This window comes from Arvicanthis niloticus, chromosome 1, assembly GCF_011762505.2.
Source record: "Arvicanthis niloticus isolate mArvNil1 chromosome 1, mArvNil1.pat.X, whole genome shotgun sequence".
NCBI lineage: Eukaryota > Metazoa > Chordata > Mammalia > Rodentia > Muridae > Arvicanthis > Arvicanthis niloticus.
In genome coordinates this window covers 100,053,187-100,079,420 of record NC_047658.1, presented here as the reverse complement: position 1 = coordinate 100,079,420, position 26,234 = coordinate 100,053,187, and the positions used below count along the sequence as shown (strand labels likewise).

The window sequence follows — 26,234 nt, the reverse complement described above, 5'->3', positions numbered from 1 at the left end:
TTCAGGGGCTCTTTCACAAGACCACTAGACTCCAATGCATCAGGGAGTGGAGACAGGAGGATGACTGTAGCTCCCCACCACACCCTATAATTTTCCAATGAGCTTCACTTAAATGATTTGTTTCTTAAACAAATGGTGGGCCTAAGTTTTTGTTTGTTTGGGGTTTTTTTGGGGGGGAGGCGGGGGCTTTAGGTTTTATCAGTTGGTTGGTTGTTTTTGTTTGTTTGTGGTTTTGAGAGGTGGTTTATTTGCTGTGTTGTGTTGTGTTTTAGTGTTATGGATTAAAGCCAGGGACTCATGAATCACATTGGGCGACCCTTACTATGCACAGATCGACATCCTGGCCCTAACTACATCAGTTTTACTGCTTGTGGACATTCATGTTATTTTTATTTAAGGGACTTTTACTGTAATGAAGGATCTCTTATTGTTAAATGCACTCAACGGCTTTAAGCATGCACATGTTCGTGGAGAATGTGTTTTGTTCCAGTTTGGTATGCAAACCAAAAGGGCTTTCCGAAGCAGATGGAGCAGTATATCAGGTCACACTCACTCCCTTCGCTCTGTTTTGGTAACTCTGGTGGTCTGGCAAAGTCAAACATCTTTCCAGAGTGTGTGTGCATGTGCACGTGTGTGATTCGCACCTTTTAAATATTTTTTAGTATTTTAAAATTTTATTTTATGTATATGTGTGTGCCTAAGTGTATGTTCGTGTATTACATGTGTGCAGAAGCCTGCAGAGGCCAGAAGTGGATGTCAGTTCTCCTACAGCTGGAGTTACAAGAAGTTGTAAGCTGGCACATGGGTGCTGGGAGCTGAACTGGGTCCTCTCCAAGAGGAGCACACACTCCTAATCCCCAAGCCATCCCTCCAGCTCTCTCACTATTATTACAAAACATTTATTCAAGTTCTTCTATCCACCTGCCTGTGCTTTTCTGTTGGGTCGTGCTTTGTCTTTCTTACTGGCTTTGAGAGCCCTCTACATTGATGAATCCTTACACAACTAGATGTACATGAGAGGCTGGAGGCGGGGCTTAGTTGGCTGGAGGCAGGGCTTAGTTGGCAGAGTGCCTGCCTATTGTGCACATGCCTGGGTTCCATCCCCAACACTGAAAAAGAAAATTGTCGTGGTGGTGCAGGCCTGTAATGTCGGTTCTTGTGAGATGGTGGCAGGAGGGTGAGAAGTTCAAGGTCATCCTTGGCTATATTGATTATTTCAGGCTAGCCTGGACTACATGCAACCCTGTGTGAACAACAGCAACTACACACACACACAGAGTAAGATTTGTTTTCTTATGCCTGTTTGCAAACCAAAAAAAAAAAGTCAATTTTAAAGAAGTTTAAGTGATATGTGTGTGTGTGTGTGTGTGTGTGTGTGTGTGTGTGTGTGTGTTTATGTCTTACATTAGAATTTATCCCTAAATCATGAAAGTATTCCCTGTGATTTCTTTTAGAATCGTTATTGATTTATTGATTATTTATTGCCCACACTTGGGTCTCTGATCCTTCTTAAAAACCTCTTTGCATAGGACTTGGGGTTTCTTTTTCTTTCCCATATGAACTCAGTGCCACTTATTAAAGGACACCTTTTGAGTACTCTAGTAGAACTCTGAGACCCTTTCTGATCCTATGGTCTCAGTTACGTATGCATCCTTCCCCAGATCCAGTGTAGTAGTCAGGGAGAAAATGTTCCAACAGTGTGGGCCCAGATGAGCAGAGCCAACCCTACTCAAACCCAAGGACCCCAAGGAGTGGGAAGATTAATGTTCTCCCAAAGAAAGTGAAGGAATTATTATCAGAAGACAGTGATGGCTGCCCGCTGGGGAGGGCGGAAGCCTTGCTGCCTGACTGAGGAGACAGCCCAGCAGGAAGGCTGTTATCTAACCCAGCTAGCAAATTGCCCCCGGGGACCCAGCTGTCTCCAAAGAAAACACAATGGCTCTCTGCCAAAACTGCCACAACTACCTAAGGCTCCTTCTCTGGCTGGTTATCCCATAGAGCTCTACCCAGTGAAAATACGACTCTCTAACCTGCCTGACTGCTAAAGCTTCTGGAACCTTCAGTGGCTGGGATTCCATTCACAGTGTGACAGCTGCTTCTCATAGAGCTTCAGGCCTGTTGCTCTACCTTTATCTGACTCTTGGATGTTTGCCCCTCCCTGAGGACGATTACCCTGTGCCTGAGGAGCTGTTTCCTCCCCTGAGAGCTGTGGCTCCTTGTCTCATTTGTCATTTTTGGTCTCTACTCCTAGGGGAAGGCACCATTACTGCTTTCCCAGCTATTGGTGACAGGTGCTTCTCCTGCAGGTGGCCAGACTTTTTCTAGGGTGGCATTCACTGGTCAGCTTCCATAAGCAAAGTGCCTTGAGCTAGTGTACATAACCTTTGATACAGCATTCCCATTTCTAAGTATTTATCTTAATGAAATTATCACAGCCATGCACAGAGGTATTTGGTAAGTGTTGTTCACTGAGGCACTATCCTTAACAGTGAAAAAGGCAAGACCCTCATCCCTATCCATAGAATGTAGAAAGGATGGCCTTGGCTGAGCGAAGAGACCTTTAGCAACGTTTAAAAATCACACTTGCTAACTTGGGAGTGGGAGAGAGGGTTCAGAAGTGATGTTTCCAATTTGACCTTTTAAAGCATAACTCTGGTTTTGTAAATACAGGCAAGAAACTGATTCACAGGAAATTCTAGCTATGGTTGCTGCCGGCCTGTGTGACACCCAGTGACTCTTAACTCTTGTGTATGACAAGCCAGCATCCTTGGTGAGGTGGCAAATTCCTACACCTGTCCCCACAGCGAGGGCTTCGTCCAAATCAGTCCCAAAGCACAACATCTGTTTTGAAGAAATACGCCTCCATTAACTGGGCTCCAAAGGACAATTGAATTTTTTTAAAGCATGAATATTAGGCATGAACATGGATTTATTAGTGGGGGGAAAAAAAAAGAATGCTATAATGTTGGGAAAGGGACCAAGTCTCAAAACCAGAAGCAGGTTTGTGAAAGCCAAGAGTCCCAGCCTGGACATAAAGCCTGAGGCAGGCCTCCCACTGGGCTGAGTAGAGACAGCTTCCCTTCCACTGCCTGGCCTCTGCAGACTATTGTCTCTATGACATGAGGTTCCCAAGGATGAAATGTGGGGTGCACATGAGGTTCCCGAGGGTCTGCCAAGCCCAAGGATCACTCAAGTTTGGCCAGAAACAAACTTCAGGATGAAAGGCCTCAGGTAGGAATGTGGGCCTCTTCTAAATGTGGGCGTTTGCTCTCACTGGGTTCCTTTTTTTGTTTCCTTTTCCTCTCCTGCTTTTCATCATCTCTTAAGTTTGATCATTATTTTAAACTGATAGTAGATACATGGAACTCGGGAGATGGAGGCAGATGGATAAGAAGTTTTGCAGCCTGGGTTATAAGAGACCCTGTGTCCAAAGAGAGGCATTATTTTAAGCTCCGTTAAGCATTATTTGAAGCAATGTTATTTTATGTTAACTCAATTTACCAAATGCACAGCATCGTTTGGGAGAGGGGGGCAGGGGTAGGGGGAAGATGGGAGAGACTGACATGATAGATGGTAACTCAGCTCGCTGCTGGCCCCAAAGGCAGTAATTCGTGTTTTGAAATTCCTTAATTATATGTATACACAGCCACTCTAAGAGCCCCGGCAGAGGCACATGACTTGGCCAGAATCCCTCAACACCGTCACAAAAGTAGGGATGAAAACTTCTAAAGGGGGAGTTATAAATCAGTAATGGAGTAGATCGTATTTTTTAAAATCTGCGGTACAAAACATAAGACATTCTAATCACCGTATCTATAATTACAGAGCAGAATAAATCACTAACAAAAATGAAGTGCCTTCAGTGCAATAAAGAAGAATAATTAACTTTTAATTCAAAACTGCCATCTCTGTGTTTGATGTTTGGGCTAGCCCTAGGGATTGGCAGGGAAGATACAGGAAATCAGCTTCCAAAAGGGACCCCGATCCGATGGCCCTGATGATTCCCAGGGCCACAGTGGGGAATATATCTTACTGTTTTCCAAGACGAATAAACGAGCAGCTAAAGTGATCAGGAGTAACAGGACCTCTGTGAAAGTGCTCACACTTTACACACAAAACCGCCCTCTGCTCCACCGTGGGCATGGTGGAGGAAGCTGTGTCTCCTACCAGGCAAAGAGGAACGTCACACAAAGCTGGTGTGTGGGCTGGAGATAGTCTGCTGGCCCAGCTGCATTCAAGCAGCTGGAAGGGTGGAGGCGTGGTCAGAACTGACCCAAGCAGGGACCTAGGTCAGCCTCTGAGCTGCTATCCAACAGGTAGCAAGGCAGGCACGGGAGAAACTAAACAAGTCACCGTCCCCCTGCGACACGGGCCACATAGGAGGCTAGAAGAATGCTGCTCCACAGAGCTGGAAGCCAGAAACAGTGGCCAGGCACCATTGGGGCAGCTAAGTAAAAAGGAGCCGCCTCTGCCTGGAGCCCAACTCTCTGCTCTTACTGGAGGCCCAACTCCTCTCTAAGGAGGCAACAACCTGGGGACAGAGTCTAGTCTCACCATCATGCCATAGGATTTCTTGAGCAACACACCGAAATTTTTCCCATATGTCTGTTTCTTCTCTTTGCTAACAGGCCAAGACTCAGGAAGGGGAAACAAGATTATGACGAACATGTAAGCAGGAGCAGCCACTAGCCTCATAGTGGAAGAATACGAAGATGGAACCAAGAGCCTCAAAAATCGTAGGCAAGCACTCCACCATACCCGCCTGCCCCGGCTTCTAAGCTATGCTGTTATTAGAAATGGGAGAACAGTGCTCTGACTCTCCACTGCAGCAGCAGCAGCAGCATCCCAACAGTATGGAAAGTTACCTCTCTAAATTACATACTTTTCTCATTGCTGTGAGATATAGCTGAGAAGAAGAGAGGAAGGGTATATTTTGGTTCCCAATTCAAGAGGTCACAGCCCCTCATAGTAGGTTTTGTATAAGACTGACCTCTGAACCAAACCTTTAACTTCTCTCTCTCTCTGTCTCTCTGTCTCTCTCTGTCTCTCTCTCTCTCTCTCTCTCTCTCTCTCTCTCTCTCTCTCTGTGTGTGTGTGTGTGTGTGTGTGTGTGTGTGTGTATCAACTTGCAAATGTCGTCCACAGCTGGGTTTGTTGACTGTTGATGTTCCCTCAATGAAGGAGCAACAGAAACCCCCAAAGGAGTATCCAGCTGTTCCTCCAAACCAGGTGTATGCAAGTCTGCCCTAATTGCACATGACCCCTGGGAGGGACTAGAAGTGTGTAGGCATGGAAGGACTGGGTGGGGCACTCCATCTGTGCGGCCATAGGAGAGTCATCATCCACACTGAATGCAGACCTGAGTGTGGCAGTTTTAAGACCACCCATGTTCCTGCCTATAACCCCCATTGCTCCATAATAAACTCATTGATTCCCCAGGTCAATGGAACAGTACCTCAGTTTGTCCTGGGAAGCTTTGGAGGAAGGATGCATATTGTTTATGCCTCCCCAAGGAGAGGAATTTTAGTGGCAGGCTTAGCAGCAAAAGTGAACACATCTGGACAGGCAGCAATAGGGAAGCAAAGTGAACAGGAAGTGGGGTACGACTATAAAACCTCAAGGCTGGGACCAGCTAGATGGATCAACAGCAAAGGCACCTGCATACAAGTCTAATGGCCTGACTTCAGCCCTGGATCCCACAATCCCACAAAAAGGTGGAAGGAGAGACAGACTGCAGAAGCACATTGTGACACAACACATCCTGTCCACAGTTGTACTCTATACATACACAAAAACAATAAAAGAAGTTTGTTTTTTTTTTTTTAAATGACCCACTTCTTCCAGCAGGACCCTACCTTTTAAAGGTTCCATGATATTCACAAAGATCGTCACCAGCTGGGGACTGGGTGCTCAAACTCATGAGCCTATGGAAAACATTTCAAATTCAAACCCCAACAAAATCCTAGGAGTTGGGAGAGTTCAAGTCCAGACCCAACAATCCCCGATGCTTTCATGAGGTCAAACAAGAACACCTGCCTTTCAAAGCCTCATTCCTGAACTGCTCAAAAGCTTTTGATACTCTCCAACATCTCTTCCTCCTTCTCCCATATCATAACAGGTGCAGGGGCATCCTGTTAGTTTGCTTATTAACAGTATAGATTCTTGGGCCACCCCCCACAGAGATGCCAATTCTAGTGAAGGCCTAGACACACATCTGCTTGTATATGACAAGCTGGCCAGGGGATTCCTGTCATACAAAAGTCAGGAAGCAATAATGCCTCCAGAGGCATAGATAGCCCCTCTGGAGAACCATGAACCACCCAGCATGGCACCCCATCAATGAGACTTCCCTCTGCCAGCTTTGAAAAACCCTAGACCCCGTGGTGCATTCCATCTCCCTGGGCTCAGCTACAACTCTGAGCTTCCTAGTTTCTGCCTGTCCTTGCCCAAAGCTGTCACTTCCAGAAACACTGCATTGTCCTCTTCCCCCATTACAGGGATAAGGGCTCCTGGAACAGGCCCATTCCACCCTCTCTTGATCCCAGTTGTCGTGGTCCCAAGACTCACTGGACCAGAAGCAGCCAGACACACAGCATTCAAGAAGCAAGGTCTAAGATCACTCCAATTCTAGGTACTTGCCACAGTGCCTGCTTCTCTGACAAGGGCATGCAGACCCAGCTGGCTTTCTTCTGGCTCCAGGTTCTCAGGACCCTGGGATGACATGGACCTCATTAGTCACAGTTAAATCAGTCCTTCCCTTTGCCTGTGAGCTCTGTAAGCTTGTCTAAGGACTCGGTCCTTATCTTTGAGGAAGGGATAATAAAACACCCACCTGGAGGGACTGGTTAAAGATGCACAGATACAACTGCAGTCCCACTGGACAGCGGGCATATGGCTATTGCCTTTAACTGAACCCCATGCTGGCCCAGGAAGAAGCCATAGGTCCATGTGGGTCTTGCAAGGCAGGTTTGCCACATTCACACCCAGAGATTTGGAGGAAGCATGATCATAAACAGAGAGGTCAAGTGGAAGCTTGGCTGATCAGACCAGGGCTGGCTGAGGTCAGAAGTATCTAAAATGTAGGTCTGAGGGAGACGGGACCAGGGAAAACACCAAGCAAAGCCCACTCTCTCCCAAAACCTTCCTCAGCTTCCTCAGCTTCTGACAGCCTTGCCCCCCATAACCATCAGGCCTTCCCCTATATACCTAGACTGCCCACACAGCAAAGCATGTCCTTGGTAGCTGAGGGAGAGATGAGGGGATGGCTTCCAAAGGTCTGGACCTAAGCAGTTTAGAGAAATAAATCCAAGGTCATACTTGAGGCAAGTGCATGAACCAACCGGAGGGCGAGCAATTCTCATTATTGACCATCCCTCTATACTTCAAGACTCAGATTTCTGCACACTGCTGAGCAGGGTCCTGCATCCAACCTGAGGCTCTCTCAGGCCTCAGTGCGGACCTAACTCCCATTTGACCCAACCTCTAGATTTTCTGTGACATGGCAGGCAGAAGGTGCCAGTTCAAAGGGCTCCTGCAATCCCGTTTCATCTCGATGTGCCTCTTCACAGACAGAGGACTGAGGAGAAAGTGGGCATGAGCTGTAAGTCATTTTTTGTGAGTAGAGAGTAAGTTCCCTAGAAAATTAAGGGATGGCTGTTGACAAGCTGGACCGTCAGAGCGCCAGCTGCCTAATGAAGCAATAAAGACCTTTGTTTCCCTCTTCTCACTGCCCTGCTCCTACACATACAATTACTACAAAAAATCAAAGAGAGGAATGTTGCCTTGAGATATGATTTCCATATTGGTATGGATTTTATTATACAAGCAGTACAATACGCTCCATTATCATTTTGATTATATGTGCCTTTCATTTGCACTGTCGGACCATTATCTGCAGTACATTCATTACATTATAAGAAACTGGAACTCCATCCTAAAGATGAATTGTTTGAGAGAGAGAGAGAGAGAGAGAGAGAGAGAGAGAGAGAGAGAGAGAGAGGAGTTTCTATTTTTTCACAGATTGATATTTCAGGAGAAAACATTAAACAGCAAACATTATTTGTAAAGTTATTTTTATTTTTTTTAGTAACATAAACTCTTAAAAGAAGGAAATAACCCTGATATTTCTAACAGACAGAAAAGCCCCAGGCTAGCCACAATGAATGATTGCAGTTTAGAATGCGTGTACTATTAGGGACTCCTGATTAAATTGTAAGTTCCTTGAGAGAAAGCAAGTCAAACAGATGAGGTTGGAGAGTCCGCCTGGTGTGGGGAGAGGGCAGATCTTGGACTTGGTGAACAGAAGGCTTCCCCTTGAGTCGTGGGCTCCACACTGGGAGGTTGGATTCACAAGGTTTCTGGGGAGAGAGGTGGTTATTTACCAGACCGGGTGGAGGCTCAACACTGCCAAGTTCGGGCTTCCTTCTGGAGAAAGGCAGAAAAGAATTGACCTGGTTAGGGCTCAGAGACACACAGCCTGTGCTGCCGTCTGAGCAGGAGATGAAGGTGGGCAAGAGCTTCTGTAGATCTCAAAGCGATTGTTTGGGGCTCTCCCCTCCGCCCTCACCACCAAGCCCACTCAGAGATTCAGCCCCCAGCTTCCCATTGCCAAGGTGACTCAGGTTGCAAATCAGCAGACTGAAGTTCATACCTGACTCAGCCAAAGCCTGACAAAGCCTGCAAACTGTGGCTCTATGGGCAAGGTCCTTGTTCTGTGTAATGGTTAATATTGTCAGCTTGACAGCATCTAGAATCACTTAGGAGAACAACCTCTGGACATGTCTGTGAGGAAGTTTCTAGATTGGGTTAAGTGTGAACACCCACCCTAAGTGTTAATGGCACCAATCCATGGGCTAAACGAAAAGAGGAAAGCAAGCTGATCACGAGCATCCTTCTCTCTGCTCCCTGATGGCAGGCACAATTACTATATCTCTGCCACCGTGGCTTCCCCATCACGATGGACTGACTATATCTTCAAAATGAGTCTGTGGCCAAGGTCAAAACACTGGTAGGCAGTGGGGAGGAACAGTCTAACTGGCTAAGGATATCTATGTCACCCCAGGATCCTGAGAACCTGGAACCAGAAAGCCAGCTGGGTCTGCATGCCCCCTGTCAGAGAAGCAGGAGCTGTGGCAAGTACCTAGAACTGGAGTGAACTTACACCTTGTTCTTGAATGCTTTATGTCTGGCCACTTCTGGTCCAGAGAGAACTGGGATAAAGAGAGGGTGGGATGGGCCTGGCCCAGGAGCCTTCATCACTGTGATGGGAGAGGAGACAGTGCAGCCAGTGTTTCTGGAGGTGACAGCTTTGGGCAAGGACAGGAAAAAATTAGAAAGTTCAGAACTATAGCTGAGCCCAGCAAGGTGGCTTGGGGTGCACTATGGGCTAAGGCTTTTCAAAGCTGGCAGAGGGGAGTCTCACTCATGGGGTGCAATGCTGCGTGGTTTGTGGTTCTCCAGAGGTGCTGTCTCTGTCCCCTGGAGGTATTGTCACTTCCAGATCACAGCAAAATAAACCCCTCCTTCCTTACATTGTTTTTTTGTCAGGTGTTTTGGGACAACACAAATAAAAAGCAAAGTCTGTTTCCCCTTTTGATAAAATGTCATCAGCATAATACTCTGGTTAGTCACAGGCATGTGAGGACAAGTTAACACAGCCATAGGTGGGACTGTCCCTTAAAAAGGAAGAGTCATTTCACATATTAATAAAATGACATGAAGTAGGCTGGGAGTAGTAGTCCACAGTGGTAATTTCAGTGCTGGGGAAGCTACAGCAGATGATTCACACGCTCAAGACCAGCCTTGGCTATACAGTGAGACCCTTCATTTCTGTCACTGTGATGAAGCAGCCTGACCAGAAGTGACATGAGGGATGAAGGGGTTTGCTTTAAATTAAAGTTCCAAGTATCACTCACTGCAAGGAAGTGAAGGCCAAAGCATAATGCCTCACATGCAGTCACCAGCAGAGAGAACCAGCATGTGGATCCGTGCCTCCGTGCCGTGCCGTGCCGTGCGACACTGCTCAGCTCAACCCCTCCTCTCCTTTCCACTACAGCTCAGGGCTCCGCCTATGAAATGGAGCCACCCACATTCAGGGTGGGTCTTCTCACCTCGATTGACAACAAAGACAGGCCCCACACTCATGCCCAAAGACCACTTCCCACGTGGTTCTAAGTGGTGTCCAGTGATAGTTAAAATTAGAGACTGGAGAGACGGCTCAGCAGTTAGGAGTACTTCCTACTCTTGTAGAGGACCTGGGTTCTTACAGAGTTCCCAGCACCCATATGATGGCTTACATCTCCAGCTCCAAGGGATACATATGGCCACTATAGGCATCTGCATGTATACAGTATACATACATACATACATGTGCATATACATATACATAAAAATAAATAAATACACAAACTATCACAATTTTAACTCAAAAAATAAAGAAACCAGAACATAATAACAGGAATTATTATGTCACAAACTTCATGACTCCTCCATTACTCAGACAAGCTCCTGAAGGCATTTCTCTGTCATCAGGCCCATCTTGGATGTCACTTCCTCTGTGACACCCTCCCTGACACCCCAGACGGAAAACTATCCACTCTGTCAGTCACAGGCTCTTCTGTATCACTTTTCCCTTGTGCTGTCCAGTTAGAGAGAAAGTTTGAAAACTTCAAGACACTGTATATTAGTTGTATGTTATAGAACTAGTTTGATATATATTGCATATAATCTATCTGTACACACGTATATTAATAGAAGGACAGGAGATCAACTTTTCAGATAGCAAACAGCAATTGGTTTTCTTTTTAATGCAAGAGACTGCAGTAGAAATAGCAACACACTTCGTAATATAGAAGCAGACAGTGGAACATACTTCTTATCAAGAAGCACAGAAATGTGCACAGGATGGACTTTCTGCCAATGGATCAAGGCTCAAAAGTTGGAAAGCCAGGTTTTCGAGAGTAGCTCAGGGGTTGAGCTCTTTCCTAACATGCATGAGACTCTAGGTTCAATCCCCAGTACTGCCAGGAAAACAAACAAACAACAAAAACAAAACAGGGGAAACCATTGAGTGGAGGGAGTCTTGGCAATACTTTTCAGGATAGGGAGATGGCTTTGTGGGTAAAGGGATTGCTGAACAAGCATGAAGACATGAGTTCGAGTCCTTAGAGCCCATATGAAAGCCAGACACAATAGTGTATTTCTCATCCCGATGCTCCTACAGTGCGGGAGCTGGAAACAGAAGGATCCCCAGAAGCCTGTGGGTCAACTAGGTCATACCTGTGTGCAGCTACAAAAAAACAGAGACCCCTCTCAACCAAGGTGGAATGTGCTGAGATGGTCAGCTGCCCTCCACATTAGTCCTATGGCACAAAAGTGCCTACACACATGATTGTATGCACATACCCACAGTAACCAAAAGATTTTTTTTTTTTAAATTCGAAAGGCTTACCTGGATCTAAACTCCTAGGAACAAAGCTTTGATGACGAGTTTTTATGCCCCATCCTTAGAGCACAAAACTCAGCCCCTGACTTACAGCAGGAATTTAGTGTTTGTTGAATGAATCTTAGTTATTTTCATAGTTATTCTATGACTGAACAGCTTTCAGCTTCAACCTGAGGACAGTAAGGAAAAGCATATCTTGTCTCTGACTGAAAACTGATGGGAAAAGTCAGATCTGCATCACCTTCTCCTGCAGTAACCACTAGCATCCTATTTGGTTTGAATTTTAGTTCATGTTTGTTCAAGACAGGCTATCATACTGTCTGGCTGGCCTACAGCTCACCATGAAGCCCAAGATGACCTTGAATTCCTAATCCTCCTGCCTCCACCTTCCAAGTGCCGGGGCTACAGCTAGGCTCTACCATGCCCAGCTTGCCTGCAATCAGTGCTCTGTAGAAAGCTTCTCCACCTGCATGAAAAACTGTGCATCTACTCCCCTCCCCTTAGCTGCGAGCCTGGAAGAACTAATGCTCTCCTGTTCTATCAGTCACTGGGCCACTTGGCTGTGGATGGGGCTGACACGGTCTTTAGAAGATCCTTTTATATACTGTGATATTGATTTTTAAAACATTTTTAGTTGACACAATGAAAAGCTCACCCAGGGGTCCTCCTTCAAATCTAGAGTTAAAAAAAAAAAATCCATATCTTAACCCCTTTTGCTGTCTGAAGCCTCCCTGGGCCACAGTGACTCTGGTGGCTGCGGGTGGGGGTGGAGGTGGGGATTGGCGTTCTACTCATGCGAGTTTTATTTTAACCCCTCATAGGATAAAGTCATTGATTTTTGAATAAATTGATTTTTTCATCGTCCCATTTCCTAATTGCTTGACATAGCACCTCCTGGGGTGAGTTGCATGTTGATCTTTGTTACACTGAAGGAAGAAGAAAGATGAAGAAGGAGGAGGAGGAAGTGAAGAAAGGAGGGAGGAGGAGAAGGATGGGGGAAAGGAGGGGCAGGAGGAGGGGGAAGAGGAGGGAGAGGTAGGAGAGGGGAAGAAGAAGGTAGAGAAGGAGAGGGAGGAAGGGGGAGAGGAGGGGATGAAGGGAAAAAGGGAGAGGTATTGTTAAGGCTCATGGCTCTCTCTTTATGTGAGCCTGGATCTCCTGGACAAGCTCATCCATTACTTTAATGCTCACTCAGCGTGGCACCGAACGGTGATTGCTGCTAGCAGGTTCATGCACCCTTTTAGATCTTGGTGTAAATCTTTTAAAAATGTTTTTTAACATGCGTGTGTATGTGCATGTGGGTGTGGGTGTAGGTGTGTGTGTGTGCGCATGCATGTGCTCACTGCACAAACACCATACTTTGAACATGTGTGTGGAGATCAAAGAACAACTTCAGAGGTCAGAAACTGGTTCTCTCTTACTACTGCATGGGTCTGAGGGATCAAACTCAAGTTGTCAGGTTTGGCAGAAGTGACCTCCTGGGTTCCTGAGAAAGGTAGAGCCCTGGGGTGTGGGTGGAGGGCAGAGGGAGAGGTGGGGGAGGTTCTGGCCTTTTTCTATGAAGACACTTATAGGAGGGCAGGGGATGAAGCTCGGCTGATGTAGCATTTGTCCAATGTGCATGAAGCCTTCGGGTTCCCCTCTAACACTGTGTAAACAGACTGTGGCAGTGCTTACTCACAGTCCCTGGATTCAGTAGATGACCTTGCTCCGTAAATATTTTAGGCTTTTCACAAATTTTTATTGATCAATGAAGCTGATCAATGGAACTCCTAATGTGTTTCTGTAACCCCGGTGTAAGCTCAGAAGAATAGGATCCTTTGTAGGAAGGCTGGGGCTTTGGTTTCTGTGAGAGTTGTGTTAATGTTCCCTAGTGTCACATGAACTGCCAGTGTTCATCTACAAAAGTCATTCTTATCTTGAGGCCTGTGGCCAAACTGGTGGCCTCAGCCTGAGCATGGGCAGATCAAGGCAGACCAGAGGTTGGGCTAAATGCATTTTGCATGATGATGGGGCCATGAGCCTATGGGTGCAGGCAGTGGATGTGATGATTTGTTTGCATGAGAAATGTACCCCATAACCTTGCTGCCCGGTTGGTGGCATTTGTTCGGGGGTATTTGCAAGGAGCAGTTTTGCTGAAGAAAGAGTTTGAGATTAAAACTCAGGAGCCATTTTGAGTCCACTCTCTCTCTCTGCTTTTGCTTATTTTTCAAGATGTGAGCTCTCAGCTTCCTGCCCCTATCATTATGCCTGCCACCAGCTAGCCTAGCTGCTAACTTTTGAGAACCACGAACTCCTTCTTCTGTAAGCTGCCTTGATTATGGTGTTTTCTCACAGTGACAGAAAAGTAACTAATCTGGAAAATGGAGAAAGAGGCTTAAGCCTTGGGAGGAAGAAAATCTAGAGGAAGCTCTAAGGAAGGTTTCTTGAAAGAGGCAGGACCAGGGAGAGGAACACAACACCCTGCAGCCACAGCTGACCATCCCAGCCACAGGACCAGGTATCCTGGGGACAAGCTGGTGCTGCAGAGCTCACAGAGAATGCAGGGCCCAGAGCTCCCCAGAAGAGGATGAAAGCAGGCATTTGAAGGATCCCTTTCAGCTCCATGGCGGAGAAGGAACCAAGATTGGACTGGATTTAAAAAGACAGCTGCTGAGCTTCAGGTAGCAAAGAAGTCTCCTGAAGGCCGGAGTGGTAAGACTGCAAAGGGAGCCATTGAGAGGCAGATGTGGGTTCCTTGGGGTGGGGAGGAAATAGGTGTCTGCCTTGCCTTTATGGATCGCTGGAAATTGGGGTGACACTCAGGGCTCCCTGTTGCCATCAAGGATGCTGTATTGTATCTTAGCATCAATAACAGCACCAGAGGCCTAAAGGAGACTTACAAAGAGTTGATCCCTCAGGGTCTACTAGAGAGAAAGCAAGGGATGGAAGACTGATGGCAGAAAAGAGGGAGGAGCCAAGGAAGAGGAGCTGACAACCAAGAATACCCTGAGAGTATGAGAAAGTCAGAGCAGAGCACCCAAAGACAATTCTACCCAGTGGGAAGACCAGCACTGCTGAGACAAGGAAGCCGTAGGAAAGGGCAGTCAAAGCTGTCATCAGGTGGGGACAGAGGTAGTGGATGCAACAGGAGAGACAGAACAAGGAGGAGACACAGTGCAGAACAGGACAGAGAACCTTTCCCAGAAGCTTGTCTGGGAGGGAAAAGAAAGACTGAGACTGAGCTGCGAAGCAATGGGAACTCTGGTTAGAAACCAAGAGAGAACGGAGAATGAAAGTGGAGTTACTTCACATGTTTTCGATGCTAAAGATCCCACAAATGGGCCTATGAGTCGGTTCAGCAGGTAAAGGCACCTGTTGCCAAGCCTGATGACCTGAGTTCAGATCCCCCTGAGATCCACATAGTGGGAGGAGAGAAACAATACCCCTGAGTTATCTTCTGACCTTCATGAAAGCACCATGACACCCAAGTTCTACACGCACACACACAGACACACACACACACACACACAAAATAAATAAATAAATAAATAAATAAATAAATATTAAAAAAAAATAGAGAGCACAACTCTATGCAAGACCTGATCTGTACAAACTACACTGCTAAAACAAAGTCTTCTATTTGTCCCTCAACGGAGTGTGGAGGGCAGAGTTAGCTTTTCTCTTAGTCCTCTTCTCCCACCTTTCCTCTTTTTACAGTTCCCTGAGTCCCTATGTGTGCATGTGTGAGTGCATGCATGTGTGCGTGGGCAGCATATGTGTACATGTGTGTCTGTGTGTGCATATGTGTGTGTGTGCGCGAGTGTGTATGTGTGTGCATGTGGGTGTACATGTTTGTGTATGTGCGTGTGTGCATGTGTGTATGTGTGTTTGTGCATGCATGCATGCATGGCGGGCAACACATGCATAATCGTGTGTGTGTTCACACTTTCATGTGTGTGTGTTCACACTTACGTTTGGATGGAGGCACGTTGTGGACATCAGGTGTCGGCCTCTGCCACTCTCTGCCTTATTTTTAGAGGCCGAGATAACACTGAGGCTGGAGTTCATCAATCCAGCTACGGTGCTTGGTCAATGAGTTCTAAGGAATCCTTTTGTTCTGGGGTTTACAGATTCATACCATAAGCCAGGTTTTTGTGTGGGTGCTGGGAATCTGAACTCAGGTGACAGGTACCTTTACTCAGTAAAACATATTGCAGGCCCCTTTGTGGAGTCGTTTGCATTGTTTGTGGAACCTTTAGCATCATAAACTTTAACACAGGCATTTTCCCAACGGAGCCATCTCCCTAGTCCCTTGGGTTCCAACCCTATTTTTCACTTTTTGTGCCTACATTTCACTGTTTTCTCCCAGTGGCTCTTCTGAAACATGCTGTGGGATGAAACAACACTTCTATCAACTATTTTGTCTTGACAGGACCTACTCCAGGCCTGGTCACCATTGAGGATACCAAGATGTCAAAGTTCTGCAGCACATGCAAGATGCATCAAGACAAGAGGTCTCTATTTATGGCTCCAAGACCCTTCTAGCTCTAGACGAAAAGCCACTGTCATTAAACTACTGCTTGCACGTTTGGTGAGGAAGGCAGGAGCGAGCCAGTGCAATTTCTAACTAACCATGAGGAAGTCAGATAGAGGAGGTTTCTTCCCCACCTCTGGGAAGATTGTCAAGTGAAACAATGTGGCTTTGAGCTTCTGACAGATGCTAATGAATTGTTGTTTACATTTTTGATTTACTGCCTAAACAAAGATAAGACATGCTCTTGAAAACACATTGAATGCACAATCCAAACACATCCATTAAATCTGTCACAATAAACATGACAGCTTTCTTCTAACCTAACAACTGGCATGCCTCATTTGCATATTAATGAGAAAACCAGGATCAGCCCGCACAAATTACTTATATCTCATGAAGGGGCTGCTCCTGATGACAGCGAGGCATTCCGGGTGTAAAAACACCACATTAATACCTTTGCTGGCTTGCTGGCTTCTCCCTCACTTTGTTTCCGCAGCCCTAGAGCTCTGACATGTTTCCTTCTGATGATGATATTGGATACAAAGGTCCCTGGTAAGTGGGGCCAGCATGATTCAGAAAGACCAGGTTCTGCTGTCAATACTTCAGGGATCCTTGCTGGGTACCTGTGATGACTAACTGAATGTTTTCTGAGAAGTCTACGTGATCATTAATTGAGTTGGAGTGAACTGAAAGAAATACACAAAGAGGTATTGATAGCAACCAGATATGAAGAACTTTCGTGTGTATTGTCACAAACAGAAGCCTTCAGACAAGAGAGAATAAATAAATAAATAAATAAATAAATAAATAAATAAATAAGCAAGCAAGCCTACACCTCTGCTTCCCTTCCTCACCTGTGGCAGACATGACTAATCAATGCCAGAACTCCTTTCAGCTTGCATTAAAACTCGCAGTTGCCAACCCAAGCCAATACAGCAATAAGCAATACCATTAGTGGAGGCCTATGGCATTGCTATTCATTAAGTTAACAAAAGTTAAATATCAGCAACTTCTTAAGAGTCACTCTAAACTCTTTAACCTAATCACTCCCTCTGTGTCCAGCAGGCTGTGTATGATGGCTTTAGTAACACTGGGGTTTGAACTCAGGACCTGAGACATCCTAAGCTAACACTCTACCACTGAGCTACATCCCCATGCCTAAGCGCTGTTTAGCTTCACTCCAGACTTGTGAAAATGAGCTCTTGGAGGTTACATGACACCTCCCCACTCTAACATGTGCAATGTCAGAGACCTGAACTCATGACACCAATTCTTAGGTTCTTTTCAGTGCTCTGAGACAAACACAGCATAGTACCCAATGCCAGGAGTCATGCCAGGCCCAGGGAACATGTGAATGGGCAATGTACCATAACCATTCAGGAAAGAAATAGAGAGTCTCTAACAGGCTTCAAAGAGAAAGCTCAACTGCCTTGGAGGCAGAGCCAAATTTGGGGTCATTTGGGTGGTGGGGGATCCTTCGAACTCCCCAGCCAACCCAAGGGTAGAATATGAAACACACAGCCATCAGACATTAATTGTCTCTGATAGATAAGGCAGGTGACATTTGTACAAGGAAACCAGTTCTGCCACAATCCCTTCCATCTATCAGTCACTATCTCACAATTATTTTGCCTTTTCTAATCAGCACACACTCTTAAAGCCCTCGCTTGAACACATCCATCATGTCCTCTTCTACGTGGAGAGAATCAATGTTATTTACCATTGCTAAGCCCACAGAACCCATTTGTAACTAGGGAAGGGTTTGCTGCTGCCTAGAGCCAGACAAATGTTCCCATCCTTGGTAGGTCTGCTGTGTCCACAACAAGGGGGAGCTCAAGACACTCAGTAAGTTCCTTCCCTTAAATCAATAGTCAGATCTTCCTGTCTTGGGGTTTTATTGCTGCGAAGAGACACTATGGCCAAGGCACATTTTATAAAGGACAACATTTAATTGGGGCTGGCTTACAGTTTCAGATGTTTAGTCCGTTATCATCATGGTGAGAAGCATGGCAGCATCCAGGCAGACATAGTGCTGGAGAAGGAGCTGAAAGTTCTACATCTTGATCCAAAGGCAGCCAGAAAGTGACTGTCTTCTGCAGGCAGACAGGAGGAGATTTTCTTCTGCAGTGGGCAGAGCTCAAGCATAAGGAGACCCCAAAGCCTACCTACACAGTGACATACTCCCTCCAACAAGGCCACACCCACTCTAACAAGGCCACACCCACTCTAACAAGGCCACGCCTCCCAATAGTGCCACTTCCCATGGGCCAAGCTCATGTAAACCACTACACAAGCCCTGCCTAAGTTACTTCAGGAACTGCCTCTGCTGTCTCCAGACTGTCCAAGGGAACTGAACTAGAGAGAGATTGTTCTCAGCCCTCTGCAGCTACACTAGTCTTACCCAGCTCTAGCAAGAGCTTCAGATGAGGATGAAGCCAGGACACAGAAGATCAAGCGACATGCCTCTTCCAAAGACAGGAAACATTCAGAAGGATATCAGATTTGATTCTCCATCTGGGTCTCTTCCTCAAAAACCATGAGGGCATCACTGATCAGCTGTGGAATCTCATGGGAAGCAGGGAGAAACTTCCATCTCAGTTCACAACCCTGAGCCCTGCTGGGAAAGTTGTTCCAACGTCAACAAAGCCCCGCCCTCCCCGTGGCAGATCTGGCAATATTTCTAGGTCAGGATTGGCCCCGCACTACAGCTCCCCCTATTGTCCCCACACAAAATAAGCAGGCTTGTCTTACAGAGTCTATTTGAGGATGACAATAAAAAAAGGGCTGGGGATAGAGAATGAGCAATATCCCAAGGCAGGGATCCAGAAGCTTCTTCATTTCTTTCCTTTTTGCATTAAAGTTCTCCCTGACAGCCTGCCCCACGGAGAAGCCTCATAGGAATTAAGATATTCCAGATATTCTTAGAAAAATGAAATGTTGAAGAATGGCTTCCTGAGCTGATAATAGCGGTACATTTGAAAAATAGGCCCAAATGCCGCGTTTAAAAGCCTGGAGTCATAAAAGGCATTATGAATGGATAGAGTGTGAACCTCTACAAGCAGACTTCATTGATGTCACCGTAAACGATGAATGCTGTCACTCTTTTTTATATATAACAGCTAGATATGCCGCTGCATCCAGATCTCAATGTAGGCACTGTCAGGCTCACTGGAACGGCATTGCATGAGCTATTTATGACAATACGAGAGGAAATACAAGGTTAGAAGATCTTTATCTGCTGTCTGTGGAAACGTGCCTCCACGTTGACACACTCGTGAAATAGCCTGTGACAGAGAGGGAGCTGGAAAGTGAGATTAGATAGTACAGGAGGGACTGTGTCCAGACAATACTGATGTTCACACTGGTGAGCCTCCTGGGCCTTTCTCCCAGCATCCTCTAGGAAAATCCCATTCTGATATTGACAGCCGTAGCTGGTGTATCATTCACAACTGATCCAAACAGGAATGCCTGTTCTACCTTCCAGAATTGTAATGAGGCGTCTAGGAACAGCTGCCAGCTGGGGACCACATCTCTCAGACACCCTTGCCTCCAGTGTGGTCCTGGACACCTTTACACCAATTACCTGAATCTGGTGCGATCGGCACTTTTGAGTGTCACAGGGACTTTTGAGTGGCAAGTGGGCATCTTCCCTGGTTTCTTTCCCTTTCTAGTGGCTAGAGATAGAGGAGTCCCAGGTTCTAGGGGATACTGGAGCTGAGCATGAAAGGACGTGAATCTTCTGAATGACGCCACAGACTAATAGCTCCCCAACTCAGAACCGACCAGTAGCCGCACTGTATGTTAATGAGTTATACTACTGAGCCAACCAAATTGCAGCCTCTATTACTGCAGCTATTCTTGGGTTTGCTAATACAATTAGTACCTGCCTTCTGCAGCACTCACTCAGTTGTCCATCTGCTCCATCACGTGAAGAAATAAGAAGTAAAAAACCTACAGGCACAGACTTAAGAGTTACCCCTGTCCTTATGTGATCTGTCACTTGGGGCGTCTCCGGAAAAGCACTTTCAACCTTCATCTTCATTTTGGTAACTTGAAGACTTTAAAACTCCTGAACCATAGTCACAACAGCCAGAAGGTGGGAGCAACCGGTCAACAAATAAACAGTGGATGGGGGTGGGAGGAGACACAGATAGCACAATAATTAATATCACTTCCTGCTCTTGCAAAGGACCCAAGTTCAGTTCTCAACACTCACATCTGTCAGACCATCACTGTCGTTAACTTCAGCTCCAGGGGATCTGATGCCTGTGGCCTTCAAGAACATCCGACTCACAAGTTCATTCAGACACACACACACACACACACACACACGTGCACACATATGCACCACACACATATACATACACGCACACACATGTACCACACACACACACACGTGCACACACTTAAAATATAAGATAGTTGGGGTTTTTTAAATGCATGGGATAAGGCCAGGAATGGTGGCACAGACCTTTAAGCCAGCACTCAGGAGGCTGACACAGGCAGAGCTATGTGAGTTTGAAGCCACCCTGATCTGTACAGTGAGTTCCAAGTCAACCAGAGATAGTAGTGAGACCATCCCTAAAAATTAAAATAACTTTTAAAAACGTTAAAAGTCAGGCAGTGGAGGCACACGCCTTTAATCCCAGCACCTGGGAGGCAGAGACCAGTGGATCTCTGTGAGTTTGAGGCCAGCCTGGTCTACAAAGGAAGTTCCATGACAGCCAAGGCTACAGAGAAAAACCCTGCCTCAAAAAAACAAACAAACAAACAAAAAATTTAAAAGCTAACTGTGGGATATACATGTAGTGACATATTACTCCACAGTAAAAAGGAAAGAACACGTGATGTGGGCTGGAATAAGCTAGTCATGAAGGACAGATGTTGTAGGATTCCACATTTCGAGAATTCCCAGGGTTCACAAATCATAGAGACAAAATGTAAAATGGTAAGTGTCTGGGGCAGATGGTGGATGAAGTTAGCTGTTGTTGTTTAATGAGGATCTCAGAGATGAAGAGATGCACCCGCCCAGTAGTGCAACAGTAGCTTGGCTGTTGTGGGGGTAACCAACTGCTCTCTGCTTCAATTTGAGGTTCATCCCACAAGAGGGAGTTCATTTAAGTCTAGTGCTGTAAACTAGTCCTAGTAAAGACCTTGGGAGGTCGTAGGCCCTGAGGAGGGGGAGGAAACCTGCTACTACTATTGGTCTATGGCTTGGGAGAGCATAGGCCCTGAGGAGGGGGAGGGGACCTGCTACTATTGTTTTGCAAAATGGCCATGTTGCCAAACTGCCTTCTAAATATTTACGTTCATATGCATGGGTTAATGCAGCTCTCCACCTGCTCAGAAAAGCTTCTTTTCACCGTGAGCAAGGGTTAATGCAGAGACTCATCGCTGATCAAAGTGCTGAGAATTAGGTGAGCACTCAGCCCTAGATGGGACATTTCTATCAAACTGACCACTAGTCCTAGGTTTGGGGAATGTTGCAAAAGAGAGAGCAGAAGGAATACAGCAAGAGGGAAGGAGGGCTGTGAGACACTGTCTTCTGGATAGGACATGGTATTGCGCTCACTGGCTCACAGCAGCAGCAACATCATGCACAAGACATGCACAACATCAAGCCGGTCAAGAGTCCAGCATAAATTGAGAGGTTCATGTAGCCCCACGACTCACAAGGAAGTACTGACAGTAATGGCTGCTGAGGGAGACCAAGTCCTTTTTCTTCAGGGCCAGGCTGCCCGATAGGTTGTCTGTGCTCTAGTTAATGGTCCCACACAGATTCAAGCAGGACTAATCCGACTGAGTGGGTTACTTTAAAAAAAAAATGGCGAATAAGTGTGGTGGTTTGAATATGCTTGGCCCATGGGAAGTGGTACTGTTAGGAGGTATGACCTTGTTGGTGTAGGTGTGTCATTGTTGGGGTGGGCCACCTCCTGGCTGCCTGATGGCAGTCCCTTTCAGCTGCCTGTGAATCAATATGTAAAACTCTGGGATCCTCCAGCACCATGTCTGCCTGCATGTTGCCATGATTCCCACCATGATGATAGTGGACTGGAACTCTGAACCTGTAAGCCAATTCCAATTAAATGTTTGCCCTTATAAGAGTTGCCTTGGTCATGATATCCCTTCGCAGCAATGAAAACCCTAACCAAGACAAGAAGGAAACATGGGATGGGAGGGGATATTTTGGAAGAGGGAGTCCAGGCAGAGTTGAAAAGGAAAATGGGGAAATGTCTTTGATCGGGAAACATTACACACATATACAAAGTTGTCAAACAATTCGATTAAGATGTGATTTTTAAAAAGGATTAGAATGGTAAACTTTCACAATGCTTGTTTTACCAAACAAAATTTTAAATAAAAAGAAAGCTGGATCCTATAGGGCCACTGGAAGAGTAAACCAAATGATAGACATAGAGTACCCAGCACAAAATTTGACTGCAAAATCCCCACCCTGGGCAAGTGCCAGCTATGTATTAAGTGCAAACTATGTCATGCTAGTTCTGGGACTCCACAGTGACTAGGGGAAAGAGGAGCCGGGTGGGCCAGTGAGCAAGCTGCACTGTAACATGCTGAGAAGCCCACAGGAGCTCACCATACAAACTTAGGGGGTAGCAAAAACTTCTTATGTTCCCATCAAATGTCCCCAGACTTGGGCATCCTCTCACCCATGTCCCTAAGCGTTGGCCCAACACCATTCCCATAAGCTTAAGTCTCATTTTCTCCATTGATCTCTTAGGGTTCCTTAAAGGCAAGACTTTTATCTTCAAGACTCAGGTTTGGAAGGAAAAACTAAACAAATATCTAGATGTTCAAAGACACGGGCATCCACGGCAAACCGTCTTCTGATTCATAACTCAGAGCCCCTCTGGCAGAAGCATAGAGACCTAGACAGCTATCAAAAGCCTGATGAAGAAACCAGACATGGCCCTCCAGGACCCACAGGCAGCTGGAAGAACAGTTCCGATCCTGTGGGAATGCCTCAGTGGAGAAACAAACTGCAGTTGTAAGGGCTCCAGGAGAAGAGTTCAGCCCATTCTGCATGGCCAAGGAAGGGTAGGGGAAAGCAGGATCCTGACAGATGGATGAAGCAGACCCTCTGTTGTCTATTCTTATTCAGCACCTCAGAGAATCTTGAGTACTCTTCTGCCCAGCCTCAGTCTACCTGAATTTCCTGGGCCCCAAGCAACTTGGATGTTATTCCACACCATTCCACAAGAGGCGCTGTCCCCACAGGAATGTAACAATCCCCTCTCCAGGCAGCAAGAATGAAGAAGCCTCTCTACAAAAATTCATGATGTCTTTGTTTTTAATAGCTGAGTAGTATTCCATTGTATAAATGTACCACATTTTTTTTATCCATTCTTCAGTCGAAGGACATCTGGGTTTGTTCAGTTTCTGGCTATTGCAAATATTGTTTCTCTGAATATAGTTAAGTATGTGTCCTTGTGGTATGGTTGAGCATCTTTTGGGTATATGGCCAGGAGTGGAAGAGCTGGGTCTTGAGATAGAATTATTTCCAATTTTCTGAGCAACTGCCAGAACGATTTCCAAAGTGGTTGTTTGAGTTTGCACTCCCACCAGCAATGGAGGAGTCTTCCTCTCCCTCCACATCCTTGCCAGCATGTGCTGTTATGTGAGTTTTTTATCTTAGCCATTTTGATGCATGTAAGGTAGAGTCTGAGAGTCATTTTAATTTGCACTTCACTGATGACTAAGAACACTAAACATTTATTTCTTTAAATGCTTCTCGGCTATTAGAGATTTTTCTGTTGAGAATTCTCTGTTTAGCTCTGTACCACCATTTTTAATTGGGTTATTTGAGTTGTTGGTGTTTAATTTCTTGAGTTCTTTATATATTTTGGATATTATCCCTCTGTCAGATGTAGGGTTGGTGAAGATCTTTTCCCAATCTGTAGGCTGCTGTATTGTCCTATTGATGGTGTCCTTTGCCTTACAGAAATTTTCAGTTTCATGAGGTCCCATTTATTAATTATTGATCTTAGTTCCTGAGTTGTTGATGTTCTGTTCATGAGGTTGTCTCCTGTACCAATGCATTCAAGGCTATTCTCCACTTTCTCTTCTATTAAGTTTAGTATATCCAGTTCTAAGTTAAGGTCTTGATCCACTTGGGCTTGAGTTTTGTGCAAGGTAATAAATATGGATCTATTTGCATTCTTCTACATGCAGACATCCAGTTAGACCAGCACCATTTGTTGAAGATGCTTTCTTGTTTTCATTGTATGATTTTGGCTTCTTTGTCAAAATTCAAGTGTTCATAGTTGTGTGGGTTTACTTCTGGGTCTTCAATTCAATTCCATTGATCCACCTGTCTGCTTTTATGTCGATACCATGCATTTTTTATTACTATTGCTTTGTAGTACAGCTTAAAATCAGGAATGGTAATACCTCCAGAAGTTCTTTTATTATACAGGATTGCTTTCGTTATCCTGGGCAGATAACCATGCTACAATCCACAGACTCAAAGAAGCTAAGTAATAAGGGAAGCCCAAAAGAGTATCCTTGAATCTCACTCAGAAGGGGAAATAAAAGTCATTGGAGATGGATGGAGAGAGGGAACTGGGTGGGAGAGGAGTTGGGAAGGGGAATGAGGATGGGTATCAGGTATGGGGAGAGTAGGGGTGGGGTGGGAACGAGAGGGCTGGGATAGAGAAGGGAAATCAGTGGGGGCTGAGCACCTCTCAGACAAGCTGGAGACCTGGGATTGGGAGGCTCCAGGGAGGAAATGGAGCTGACCCTAGAGCTGCGACTCCTAGCAACAGAGGATACAGACCCTGAAGTAGCCATATCCTGCAGCCAGGCAGGACTTTCAGTGAAAGGACGGTGACACCAACCCACCCACAAAATCTTTGACCCAAAATTTGTCCTGCCTACAAGATGTCCAGGGATAAAGATGGAGCAGAGATTGAGGAAATGGCCAACCAATGACTGGCACAATTTGAGACCCACCCAATGGGAGTGAGCCAACCCCTGACACTATTAATGATGCTCTTCTATGCTTGCAGTCAGGAGCCTAGCATAACTGTCTTCTGAGAGGCTTCATCCAGCAACTAAAGAAAACAGATGCAGCAACTAACAACCAAACATTAGGCAGAGCTCAGGGAGTCTTGTAGAAGAGTCGAGGGATGAGTTCAGGGGAGCCAGAAATGTCAAAGACACCACAAGAAGACCTACAGAGCCAACTAACCTGGGCCTGTGGGGGGTGAACAGAGACTGAACCACCAACCAAAGAACATGCATGGATTGAATCTAGGCCCCCTACATACATGTAGCAGATGTACTGCTTGGTCCTCGTGTGGGTCCCCCAACAGTTAGAGTGGGTGCTGTCTCTGACCCAGACTCTGTTCCCTGCCTTTGGATCCCTTTCCCCCTAGCTGGGCTGCCTTGTCAGGCCTCAGTGGGAGAGGATGCATTTAGTCCTGGTGCACCTGCTGAGACTTGATGTGCCAGGACTATGCACATCCCTTTGGTACCCAGATGGGGGGTAGAGGTTACCCTTTTCTGAAGAGAGTAGAGGGGGGAGAGAGAAGGTAATGAGAGGGTGGGGCTGGGAGAAGAGGAAGTGGGGAAGAGATCAAGATGTAAATTGAATAAATAATTAAATTAATGGAAAAAAAAAGAGGTCTCTCTGCTTTGGGCTACCTGACTCAGTAAACTCTGGCCTAAGGCAATTTGAATAATTCCCTAAACTGATATCTCTCTCTCTTTCTTTCTCTCTCTCTCTCTCTCTCTCTCTCTCTCTCTCTCTCTCTTTCTCTCTCTCTCTCTGTCTGTCTGTCTCTCTTTTTCTCTCTCATCCTGAAGGTATCTTGTTCAGCTCTCAGTCACCAGCTCCAAGCCTGGGCATGACTACTAAACAAAAGATGTTCACTTTGTGGGTGACCAATCACAGCAGTCTTCTGGGGACAGATGTTTAAGTGCTGAAAGGGGTAGTCAGGCACAAAGGGACAGTTGACTCTGCGGTGTTTGTTTCCTATCTCCATCTGTCTTTCCTTCACTTAGTTGTAAACATATCTGTACTTCCTGGGAGAGAGCAGTGGGAGACTGGCAGGCCCCCAGGAAAGGGCTAGACCCATCACAACTGGCCTTGAACAGCATTCTGCCCGACCAACACTTCACAGTCTGTCCTGAGCAGGGTCATCAAGGAGAATGCCAAGTCTGAATACCACTCCACAGCTGCTGACCTTCAAAACGCCTCCCTTCAGGTGCTCTGAGCTGAGGCCTGCCAGCCACAAACTCATCCAGTGGTTTCTC

The 26,234-nt window shown here is 46.0% G+C and overlaps 1 long non-coding RNA gene across 1 annotated transcript; it reads right to left on the bottom strand.

Moving 5' to 3' along the window:
• Window positions 1–8,105: 8,105 nt before the first annotated feature.
• LOC143436140 (uncharacterized) lies at window positions 8,106–18,555 on the bottom strand. Its single transcript, XR_013106354.1, has 3 exons — window positions 18,361–18,555; window positions 17,926–18,052; window positions 8,106–8,424 (listed from the first exon to the last, which is right to left on the bottom strand). It is a non-coding gene; the product is annotated as an uncharacterized LOC143436140 (long non-coding RNA).
• Window positions 18,556–26,234: the final 7,679 nt, after the last annotated feature.